The sequence below is a fragment of the Mandrillus leucophaeus genome, unplaced genomic scaffold (genome assembly GCF_000951045.1).
Source record: "Mandrillus leucophaeus isolate KB7577 unplaced genomic scaffold, Mleu.le_1.0 Scaffold705, whole genome shotgun sequence".
NCBI lineage: Eukaryota > Metazoa > Chordata > Mammalia > Primates > Cercopithecidae > Mandrillus > Mandrillus leucophaeus.
In genome coordinates, this window is record NW_012107642.1 from 1,158,199 (window position 1) to 1,170,938 (window position 12,740).

At 36.5% G+C, this 12,740-nt stretch overlaps 1 protein-coding gene across 1 annotated transcript in view; it reads right to left on the reverse strand.

The window, feature by feature from the left end:
- The window catches only part of UNC5D (unc-5 homolog D (C. elegans)), a 606,477-nt gene that overhangs the window by 477,251 nt on the left and 116,486 nt on the right, over positions 1-12,740 (reverse strand). The gene's annotated exons all lie outside the window — the stretch shown is intronic.

Sequence of the window (12,740 nt, forward strand, 5' to 3'; positions counted from 1 at the left end):
ACAATGGTTGAACTAGTTTACAATCCCACCAACAGTGTAAAAGTGTTCCTATTTCTCCACACCCTCTCCAGCACCTGTTGTTTCCTGACTTTTTAGTGATTGCCATTCTAACTGGTGTGAGATGGTATCTCATTACAGTTTTGATTTGCATTTCTCTGATAGCAAGTGATGATGAGCATTTTTTCTGTGTCTGTTGGCTGCATAAATGTCTTATTTTCAGAAATGTCTGTTCATATCCTTTGCCCACTTTTTGATGGGGTTGTTTTTCTCTTGTAAATTTCTTTGAGTTCTTTGTAGGTTCTAGATATTAGCCCTTTGTCAGATGAGTAGATTGCAAAAATTTTCTCTCACTCTGTAGGTTGCCTGTTCACTCTGATGGTAGTTTCTGTTGCTGTACAGAAGTCTAGTTTAATTAGATCCCATTTGTCAATTTTGGCTTTTGTTGCCATTGCTTTTGGCATTTTAAATATGAAGTCCTTGCCCATGCCTATGTCCTGAATGGTATTACCTAGGTTTTCTTCTAGGGTTTTTATGGTTTTAGGTCTAACATTTAAGTCTCTAATCCATCTTTAATTAATTTTTGTATAAGGAGTAAGGAATGGATCCAGTTTCAGCTATGGCTAGCCAATTTTCCCAGCACCATTTATTAAATAGGGAATCCTTTCCCCATTTCTTGTTTTTGTCAGGTTTGTCAAAGATCAGATGGTGGTAGATGTGTGGCATTATTTCTGAGGGCTCTGTTCTGTTCCATTGGTCTATATCTCTGTAATCTGTTTTTGTCTGTTTTTTAAAGACAGGGTCTCGCTTGGCCGTCCAGGTGGAGTGCAGTGGTGTAATCACAGCTCATTGCACCGTCGAACTCCTGGGCTCAAGTGATCCTCCTGCCTCAGCCTCCCGAGTGCATGGGACTACAGGTGTAAGTCACCAGGCCTGGCCCAAGACTTATAGTCTCTATGGCCATTTTTCTATCTGTACCTTGTCTATTCATGGCAATCATAATTGTTAAATATACCAATTCTTAACTCATTCATATAAAAACCCAGTGCCAACAAAAGCTTACGTGATATTGGCTCCACACAAATACAAAATAATACAGTACTAGTTTCAATAATTTTATAAATAGGAAAACATAAATTACAGTCAATGGACATAATTGTGTGTCTCAGAAATATAAGAATGTCTCATAAGAATTGGAATAGAATGACTGGAACATTCCTTGAAGGAGGGATGAATATTGGACTATGATTTAAATATATGATACAGCAGACAGGAATGGGAAACTATTTTTTTAAGTTCCAGTGTACATGTGCAGGATGTGATTTGTTAAATAGGTAAACATGTGCCATGGTGGTTTGCTGTACCTATCAACCCATCACCTAGGTATGAAGCCCAGCATGCATTAGCTATTTTTCCTGATGTTCTCCTTCCTCCTGTCCCCCACCACTAAACAGGCCTCAGTATGTGTTATTCCCCTCCCTGTGTTCTCATTGTTCAGCTCCCACTTTCAAGTGAGAACATGCGGTGTTTGGTTTTGTGTTTCTGTTAGTTTGCTGAGGATAATGGCTTCCAGTTCCATCCATGTCCCTGAAAAGAACATGATCTCATTCTTTTTTATGGCTACATAGTATCACATGTTGCATATGTACCACATTTTCTTTATCCAGTCTATCATTGATGGGCATTTGGGTTGATTCCATGTCTTTGCTATTGAGAAGAATAGTGCTGCAATGAACATATGCGTGCATGTATCTTTATAATAGAATGATTTATATTACTTTGGGTATATACCCAGTAATGGGATTTCTGGGTCAAATAGTATTTCTGGAAACAGGGAACTTGTTCTAAAAGTCTAGATAGTAAGCAAAGATCTGAGGGCAGGAGAAAATTTTCCCACTGCTCCAAATTTGATATAAATATGGGAAAATGTTGTTATAAATGGCAGTAACTTCCCATTGATGTGGAAGTCACTCATATGGGAATCTTACCTGCTTTTTGTTTTTCACTACCAAGAAGGTAATAAGCAAAAAACAAGAAAGAAGGAAGGGAGGATGGAAGGATGGAAGGAAGTTAGATAGCTTCTAGTCAGCAAAAGCATGTTTTCAATGAAAACAGGTGAAAATTTGACTCAGAGGATCATGCCATCAGCCAAACCTTATATACAATTGGCTTTACTTATTCACACAACTGATTCTTGGTGGTGGGGGCTGGAGGGTTGGATTTACCAGGCACCATTCTAGGTTTCAGCAATGGAGCATTCAAATAACTCAAGTTTCTACTCTCTCAAACTTGTAATCTAAGAGGAGATATAGACTAGGAAATAAGCAAAGTCAACACAGTAATATTCAATAATATCTATTATGGGGGAAATAAGAGGGTAAAATGAGACTTCACAAAATTAGAATTAACCGGCTTTGGTGGGTCAGGGAAGGCCCCATCATCCAATCTGAGACCTAAGATGTGGTATAGGCAAGAGAGAAGCAATGGGAAGGGAAAAGTGTTGCAACGCAATATTCATCATGCCCAGTAGTCTGGGGTTAATGAGCAAAGCTTGTTAGCGGGACAAATGTAATCCAGACTGTTGAGACATCAAGTGAGAAAAGGAAACAGGTCAAAATAAAGCCAGAGGAAAGCAGCAGCTGTCATTCAGACGCTTGTCAGGTATTTGACTTTTTTCTGGTGGTAACAAAGCCATTAATTAAAGGAATTTAAGCTGGGAAGTCATATCATTAGATTTTTCACATTAGGATGATCCTTTCAGATGCAGTGCAGAGAGGAGGGAGATAAAACTGGTTACTTGGGAAATCAATTAAGAGACTGTAGATGAACAAGAGATGATGGCAGCCAAAAGAGAAACACAGTAGTCCTCCCTCATCTGTGGTTTCTTTTTCCACAGTTCATTTACTCGTGGTCAATCTTGGTCTGAAAATGTTAAATGAAAACTTCCAGAAATTAAAAAAAAATTATATTTTAAAGCAGTATAGTACTCTGGGCAGATGGTGAAATCTCATGCAATCCCAATCTGTCCCACCCAGGACATGAATCATCTTTGTCCAGTGGATCTATGCTGTTGGTGCTCGCCACCCATTAATCACTTAGGAACCATCTCAGTTCTCAGACCGACTGTCACAGTATTACAGAGCTTATGTTCAAGTCACTCTTACTTTACTTCATAATGGCCTGAAAGTGCAAAAATAGTCATGCAGGCAATTTGGATTGGCTATAGAAAAGCTGTGAATTTCTTCCTTTAAGTGAAAGGGTTAAAGTTCTCAGTTGAATAAGGAGAGGAAAAAAAAATCTTTATTGATGTTGTTACGGTAAGATCTATGATAAGAATACATCTTCCATCCATGAAATTGTCAAGGAAAAAGAAATTCATACTACTTTTGCTGTCATGCCTCAAACTGAAATATGAATGGCCACAGACCATGATAAGTGCTCAGTTAAGATAGAAAAGGTATTAAATTTGTGGGTGGACGTCGTGAACAAAAAATGTGTTGTAACTGGTGACAACAGGGTTCAGGACTATCCACAGTTGGATGCCTAAAGGCATCCAATGTGGGTTGCAGAATGTATCCCCCAAAGGAGGGAGTACTGTAGTAGTAAAGGGAGTAGAAAAAAAATGTGAGTAAGCTCGTAAGTGTTTAAAGAGAGAATTTTATCACAATTTATTATGTAGCTATATACTGAGCACTGATCACGTTTCTGGAGTAGCTTGGTATGGGGGAAACAGGCAAACGAGGCAAAGTAGGCTCTCCTACACTGATAGAATAAGGGTCTTAGTCCATTTGTGCCACTATAACAAAATACCCGGGACTGGGTAATTTATAAAGGAAAGATAGCTGGGCATGGTGGCCCACCCCTATACACCCAGCTACTTGGGAGTCTGAAGCAGGAGAATTGTTTGTATCAGAGAGGCGGAGGTTGCAATGAGCTAAAGTCATGCCACTGCACTCCAGCCTGAAGTCTGGGGAGTCCAAGATCAAGACTCCCCAGGTTCAGTGTCTAGTGAGGGCCCCATCTCTGCTTTCAAGACAACACTTTGTAAGCCAACCCTCAAGTGGGGAAGACTGTTTTCTCACTTGGTGGAAGGGATGGAAGAGCAAAAGGGGTCTAGCTAGTTGCATCCAGCCCTTTTACAAGGTCATTAATCTCATTCATGAGGGTTCCATCCTTATGACTTAATCACTTCCTAAGAGCCCTGCCTGTAAATATTACCACATTGGTGACTATGTTTCAACATATGAATGTCAGGGGATACATTCAGACCATGTCAGTAAGAGAGTCAAAGAATTGGAAATAAGACCCAGTGTTAATAGCGGCACTGCATAACAATGTTCTTGGAGGATACTTCAAGTCTGCTTGACATACCGAGATGGAAGACTAAGAAAGCTACTTTCAAAAGGATTTTATGGAAGAGAGGATGAGCAGAACTTTGGGGAATGATGATTTGATTATAATAGGCTGCTAGGATGAAAATGAAGAACAGAGGCTTCACTGGATATTCAGAGAGTTCCCTCCTGGGCAGGTATTTCCTAACAAAGTAAAGAAAATTAAGTTTTGGGCTTAGCACAGAAGCACAGGTTAACTGCTAACAAGGAAGGAAGGGACACTTTGAGGTTTGAGTTGATCGATGACTTTTGAAAACTTCCCAATACAGTCTTTAGGATCTTGCTCAAGTTGTTCAACCAAAAAGGGGGGAGTTTGGATGAATTAAAATTGAATTGGTCATCAGTTCTTTGGTACTCTTCCTATTAAGAGGTAAAGTCTGTGCCCTGCCACATTGAACATGAGTCCACTCTAATTGCACTAACCAATAGAATATGGAGGAAGGGACTCCATGCCAGTTCCCCAGTCAAGTTCTAAAGAGACAGGCAGTTCACATTTTCATGTCTCTTAAAACACTGATTCTTGGAAATCAGCTGCCATAAAAAAGCATGACTACCCTGATAGCACCGTGCTGTGAGAAGTCCAAGCCACATGGAAAGACGATTTAGGATAATATGCCATGTGGAGGGACTCGTCACAGAGAATCAAGGTGCTGCACATGTGAGTGAAGAAGACATCTTAAAATTGAATCTTCCAGCCCCAGGTATGGATGGAAAACAAACCATCCAGATGAGCCCTTCCCAACATCCTGACCCAGAAAATCCTGAGCTACATAAAATAGTTATTCAAGGCCACTAGGTTTTGAGGTTTTTATGCAGCAAAGGATATATCGAACAAAATCACAAGTAAACTAAGAAAACAAGGCCTCTTTTTTAGAGTTTTAAGTAAAAACCTGCTTTTCTGGCATTAAGAGAACTTTTCCCTCACCTTATTAAGGGCATATTAACAACAAGAAAGAGGCCAAGTCAATGATGGTGAGTACTATATAAACTAAGCAAAATAAAACAAATTATGCATAACGAAAAGGAAAAGCTCAGTTACCTTGAAAACACATGCATATGAAACAGCTCAAGTTGCCCTGGAGTTCACAACATTTCTCTGTTAACATCTTGTAAGATGTTAATTTTAAGTGCTTATTAACAAAGACGTCATAAACTCATCAAAATTCTCACATGAGGTTTTTCAATGACAGTCTGTCACTCATATTTGTCTCTGCTTCACTTAATATATCAAAAGAACAAAGCAAGAGCGGGGGAATAAGAGAGAATAAACAAGGTATTGAGAGAAATTACCTGCTTATTTCATCTTATTTGTACTGGAACCCCACATAAAAACTTGAGGACAGGCAAAAATAATAGCAATACTCTGTGACTCCAATACATTTTCCTGTTTCAATACAATCTCCCTTACACGAAATTACTAAACATACCTAAAACAAATTGCTGTAGGCAGTCACACTGTTATTCATATCATATTTTAAGTATATGTTTCATTCATTTTCAAGCTAAGTAATTTACTTAAACTATCCAAACTCCGAGCTTTGTAAAAAGTATACAGTGAAAGTCAGCCAGGCGCCGTGGCTCACGCCTGTAATCCCAGCACTTTGGGAGGCCGAGGCGGGCAGATCATGAGGTCAGGAGATCGAGACCATCCTGGCAAACACGGTGAAACCCTGTCTCTACTAAAAATACAAAAAATTAGCCGGGCGTGGTGGCGGCGCCTGTAGTCCCAGCTACTCGGGAGGCTGAGGCGGGAGAATGGCGGGCACCCAGGAGGCGGAGCTTGCAGTGAGCTGAGACGGCGCCACTGCACTCCAGCCTGCGTAGCAGAGCGAGGCTCCCTCTCAAAAAAAAAAAAAAAAGAAAATCAACCTCTCCACATCGTCTCTAGCCAGTCAGTACTCTTCCCTGGAAGCAACAAATATGATTAGTTTTTTGCGTTTATGTAATTACCATATATGTTTATGTAAATATATGCTCATTTTACAAATTGTATACACGTGTGTATGTGTAGACATGTGTAACTGTCCCCTTTTCCACACACACATTATCCAGTGTTCCAAACTTTCTTTTTCCCATTATATTTTTTGGATTTTTTTCAATATTAATACACGTAGAGGTATCTTATTCTTTTTAAGAATAATATATAGCGTACTGCTCTGCATTTAACTGGAACCCTATCAGTGAACTTTAAGATGCCTGTCTTTGCTTTTTACCAACAATGCTGTGATGAATTACCTCTTCCATACATAGTATGCTAGTATGCAATATATGTAACGTTTAAAAATGTGAGTTGTAAATCAAAGGATATGTGGGTTCATAGTTTAAATAATCACTGTCAATATTATATACATGGAGATTCTATAAAGTTACAATCCCAAAGACAACAGTAGATTTTATCCACAGACACGACAACAGTATTATGAAATGTTTGGGCTTTTGCCAATTTGATAGGTGACAAATTGGTGTTTCAGAGTGTTTTCTTTGTAATTCTCAAATTCTAACTGTTACAATTGTGTTATTTATGTTTAGGAGCCATTCGTGCTTTCTACCCTATGAATGCTTGGCTCATATTCTTAGGCTATTTTTGTATTGAGTTGTTGGTCTTTTCCCTGTTGATTTCTAGAAGTTCTCTATTTTAAAGAAATTAGCCCTTTGGCTGTAATAGGAACTTGAAAAATTATTTTCCTAAGTTCCATTGGTCTTTTGAATTTGCTTAGGGTAGTTTTTGTTGTAAGTATGTTTTTTATGTAGTTGAATTTATCAAACTTTACTTCAATGGCTTCTACATTTAGGGCCATATTTGTAAAGGCTACTTTACATTTATTTTGTTTTAAGGTGTTCACTATTTTTCTCCACAAAAAGCAAAAATATATTGGTCAGATGCCATTATTAGGAAATACTAGCATTGGCCAGGCTCAGTGGCTCACGCCTGTAATCCCAGCACTTTGGAAGAACAAGGAGGGTAGATCACTGGATGTCAGGAGTCTGAGACCAACCTGGCCAATGTGGTGAAACCACATCTCTGATAAAAATACAAAAATTAGCCAGGCGTGGTGGCATGCACCTGTAGTCCCAGCTACTCGGGAGGCTGAGGCAGGAGAATCACTTGAACCCAGGAGGCAGAGGTTGCAATGAGCCGAGATTGTGCCACTGTACTACAGCCTGGGCGACAGAGTGAGACTCCATCTCAAAAACAAAAGCAAACAAACAAAAAAGAAATACTAGCATTGAGAAAATCTTTACAGAACAAAAATGTCTTCTAAGACCTTATTAATGAATAATTTATTTTTAGCAACATTTGAATCAATACAATTATAGTGCAATAAAAAGGGAAATAACTTCTTTTCACTAAAGAACAGAATTTTACTTATAATTTATGTTGGTAGCTTTTTCCTTACTCTTCAAATCACATGTGCAATAAATGATTGTTATGAAAATCTTGTAAAGAGAATAAGGACAAATCAAACCAACAAAAAATCATTGGAAATTCCTCCATACAGGATCATAACTATTACTTATGTATGTCTTTCCTATTTTGTTTCTATGAACATGTATAACTTTTAATCATAGTTTGAACCTGATTATTTAACATTATAATAACCATCTTATGTGCCAATAAATATAGAACCATACCTTTGTGTTAATGATTAGTTATCTAATACCTTCCTTACTTACATATTTTTCTTATCTCTTAATGGAATATCAGGTTGTTGATGTAATTTTTGTAGATACCAAAAAACACTTCAATGTGTCTTTATATAAATGCTTATATGTGTACTTGCATGATTATCTTCTGTTTCTTTGAACGTTTTTTAAAAATTGAAATATGTGAATCACTTTCAAGAGATTTTGCTGTTTACTGATAAATTGTCCTCCAAGAAAACTGGTACCACCAGTTAACCAATGTATGCATATTTCTACCTTCTATATCCATGCCAATGTCAGCACTAGTCATTTTCAAACTTTTAACCCTTTGTTAATATTAAAGGGGAAAAATATTCCCTCCATATTTTACCGTGCAGTTATTATCAATAATTTTAAGAATAAAATTAAACCCTTATTTACAATTCCACTAAAGCAAACAATTTCTCATAGTAGGCTGTTGGCCTAATGACTATCCCCCTAAGGCTAGGGAGACGGAAATTTAGAAGAGTTCTTTAAGGTGGCAAATATTTAATGCTATACACTTCCTCCTTCCTAGGGGATAATAATCCTCAGTCTTTATGCACAGAAGAACAGTTGTTTGGGTCTATGCTCTTCAAGAACACCATCAGTAAGATGGCACTGGATACAATTTAGAGGCATGGAAGATACAACCGTGATGGTTCACCTTTCGGTAATACTTGAGACTTCAAATTATTTAAACTGCATTGTTCTACCAGCTGGCCTTTATAAAATACAATCTAAATGTACAGATATATTTTATATTCTGAGTTAGTTGCTTTAAATACCACTGTCAGGGATGTAAAAATCCCTGGATAAGATCACCTCCGACTTTTAAGACATAATAGTTTTAAAGGACCATGAGTCATGTGGGGGATATGTGGGTAGGAGAAAGGAAAAGGATTTTCAATGGTTATTTTGGGGAAAAAAAAGTGAGTCTCAAGGCTGTGAAAATGAAAGGGGCATCTGTTAAAAGTATTTGCACACGTGGATTCCTGCAGCTACTTTTCAGCTGCCTCAGGCTTAAGTATATTTATGCTACTGTTTTAAGCTTGGCTGCTTATAAAGTTTAATTACAAACTCTCTCACACATACACAACTGTTTGAAGTCAGCAGAAAGAAATAGTCTCACTAGAATGACATGCAGTCTGAAGACACAGTCTGCTTGAAATAACTTTTTAGATATTTTCAGAATCTTTCCTTTCTCATTAAATGAAATATAAACATTATCTACTTAATGAATTTAAGGGATTGTGCTGAAAACAACAAAAACTGCAACAATCTGCAAGCACTTGATGGCCATGAAAGAGAGTGCACAGATTGGAAATCAAAACAAACTCAAAAACATTAAGACAGCATGTTCTTACACATTTTGCTAAACACAACGTTTCCCATTCCCCTGGTTTATTAAACAAACCATAAACACCACTTCCATAGAGACTTAAAAAAAAAAAAAAGGATGGAAGATAGGAAATTTAACCGTTTCTAAATTATTATGCCAAAAATAATCATTTGGACCAGTATGAAATCACTTTTGGAGTCCACTTGAAAGCCAGAGGTTTTGAAATTAAAAGTGGGGAGAGTTGAGGGAATTACTGATTCCCACAGTGTTCTCTAAATGTATCGTTAAATAGTACATGTTTTTGAGTTTTATTCTTGAAAATTATTCAAGCACTAAACAAATACTTATTGTATGCCTACCACATGCTAGGCACTTTTATTTACTTAAGACATCAACATGAATGAAATAGACAAAGATACCTACGCTAATGGAGACCCACTTCAGTAGGTGAGTCAGATTGCTGTAATCGCCTGCACTTCTTTTTTCAGGTAACATTACGTTTTTGAGATAGGACCTCACTAAATGACTATGCTACAATTTGTTTATCCATTCTCAAGTTAATGGACACTTAAATGATTTCCAAATATTTTTCTGTTAAATGGAACTGTAAACATTCTTGTACACAAAATTTGTTGCACATGTCCAAGTTTTGAAGGCAATTATTCTCAAAACATGGTTTCCAGAACTCTGGGGGTTCCCAAGACTCTTTTAGGAGATCCAGGCAGTAAAAACTAATTTAGTAATAACACAACAATATTATGTGCTGTTTTCACTACACTGATGTTGCACAGATGGTGGACAATTCAATGTGAACACAACCGCTGGTGCTGTTAGCACAATGGAATGTGCTGTGGCACCAACCTTTATTAATCACTGTATCCTTTACTGCTACTTACTCGAAGAAGAAAAAGTGCCAGTTTCAAGTCCTTCATGACATTAAAATTCACTAATTTTATTAGGTCTCTACCCTTGAGTATGTGCATTTTTAATAACGAAAATTATGCATAAAGCCATTCTGCAGCATACTGAAGTACAGCGGTAATCTTAAGAAAAAGCTCTCATGTGACTGAGTTATAAACTAAACTGGCTTTTCATTTCATGGAGTACCATGTGTTACTTGAAAGAATGTCTGAAAAAGTCATAATTATTCAGACTTGAGCAGACATTTTTCTCCAAAATAAATAGAGACTATAATTGTTTTAAGAAACTGACAGTATTCATTGCCAGAGACAAAATTTGTGCTTTTGATTGAAAATAAGAAATTTGGAAAAGTGCTACTCTGAACTTTAAAGCTTTCTAATATACAAAGGCTTTTCTGATGAAATCAGTGCTAATATTAATGAAAATGGTTTTGATATTGCATTGTGAAATGGTTCAACATTTGGAAGATAAAAATAACTCAGAGGACCAACATTTTCTAATTGATCATTGTTTGAAGTGAAAAAATTATGGGTAAAGATATGCAGGCTAATAGAACAGAGTATAAAAATTCTTTGATATAGTTTCAGATTCCTACATTGTCACTTAACTTCAAAAAACCACCACTTGTGAAGTGTTAGTGTAGCATCAAAAAGAATGCCATCAATATCTGAAAGGGCTGTGAAAAAAACTCCTTCCTTTGTCAAGTATATTTGTTGGGCCAGATTTTCTTCACATACTGGAACCAAACAATATATCACATGGTAAATGCAGAACCAAATATGAGAATCAGCTTTCCATGAAGCCAAATATTTGAAAAGACATTTGCAAAAATTTTAAATAATGTCATGTAAATTTACTAAATTTTTTAAAAAGTTGTTTTTGATAATATGCTGTTTGTGTTAACATAATAGATTTTTACTGTTTCTAAATATAATAAAGTTTATTAAAATATTATGCTAATATTGTTAATATATGAAAACTTACATAAGAAAGAAGTCTTTAGCATTCTTGATGATTTTTAATACTCTAAAAGGGTCCTGAGATAGTACTATTTGAGAACTTTGGTTCAAAGGTCGATTCTCAGTATGGAAGCATACAGTCCAGGATATATACATCTTCAACTTTATTAGATAATGAAAACGTGTTTTCAAATTTACTTGTCATAGTAGGAAAAATCACTCTGCTTTTCTATATCCACTCCATTTGGGGAACTATCAGAATTTTTTATGTTTGTCATTCTCATTGTCATTCTTTGAAATATCAAAAAAATGATACTTCATTGTAGTCTTAAAGTTCCTTTTCTCATGACTAGATGAGGAGAGGTTGGTGTATTCTATATTGATTTTCCTAGGCGAATCTAAAGCTCCAAATAGCATTTCTACATATTTGATTACAAGAAATAAAGAAGTAAATTTCTACCTAATTAATATTCAGAATGTCCATCTATCCTGTACTACCCAACAGACTTTGTAATTATTGAAGGTTTACTTCCCAACTGTGCCTAAGAACTTTCCAGATACCCCTGTTACTCTTGCTCCTCTGCTTCTGTGTCTTGCATTCATAACTTAATTCTGTGACATATATTTAAGTGAAAAGGCAAATTACAGACTAATATAGATTTTTTTTCGTAAAACACGACCACTAATGACATGATAACTTAAATATATTTTAATACATTTTTAGAGGCAATAGAAAAAGTGGAAGAGTGGACACTAAGTTACCAATATTAGCTGCATTAGATGGAGAGGTGGGGATAAGTTCAGGAGAAAAAGCAGATAACTGACTTTGCCTTTATACATCTTTATATTGCCTTGTTTCACTTGATAAATCAAAGAGGTATTACTTCGGCAGTTTGAAGAATTTCTATTAAGGAAATATGAAATAAAATTGAATATTTCTCCTTTGCACTTATTTCCCAATCACAACTTATTCTCAGCTGTGTTTCTGTTAGACCTTCATTCATCTTTTGTAAACTTCCCTGGTCTTTCTTCAGGTGACCTCTTGGGCTATGCAGCATAAATTTCAAGTGATATTTCAACTGAATTCTAGAGTTCAACAGAGTTAAAATTCTCATACAAAAATCACAAATGAGGAATACACTCATGAAGTACAAAGAGCACTGATCTTGAGACCTGGTCTCTTTCTCTTTGCTGCCTCTGATTAGATTATGTTTCACAGAAGTGAACTTGGCAATGAGAGAAGGGCTGGAGTTTGAGCAGTAAGTCATGATGACGCTCAAATATCTTCCAACCAAATCATAAAGGAATCATATCACCAAGAACCGATGCAAGGAAGAAACTGCCTCAACTAGTGAGCAAAATAACCAGCTAATATCATAATGACAGGATCAAGTTCACACATAACAATATTAACCTTAAATGTAAATCGACTAAATGGACCAATTAAAAGACACAGACTGGCAAATT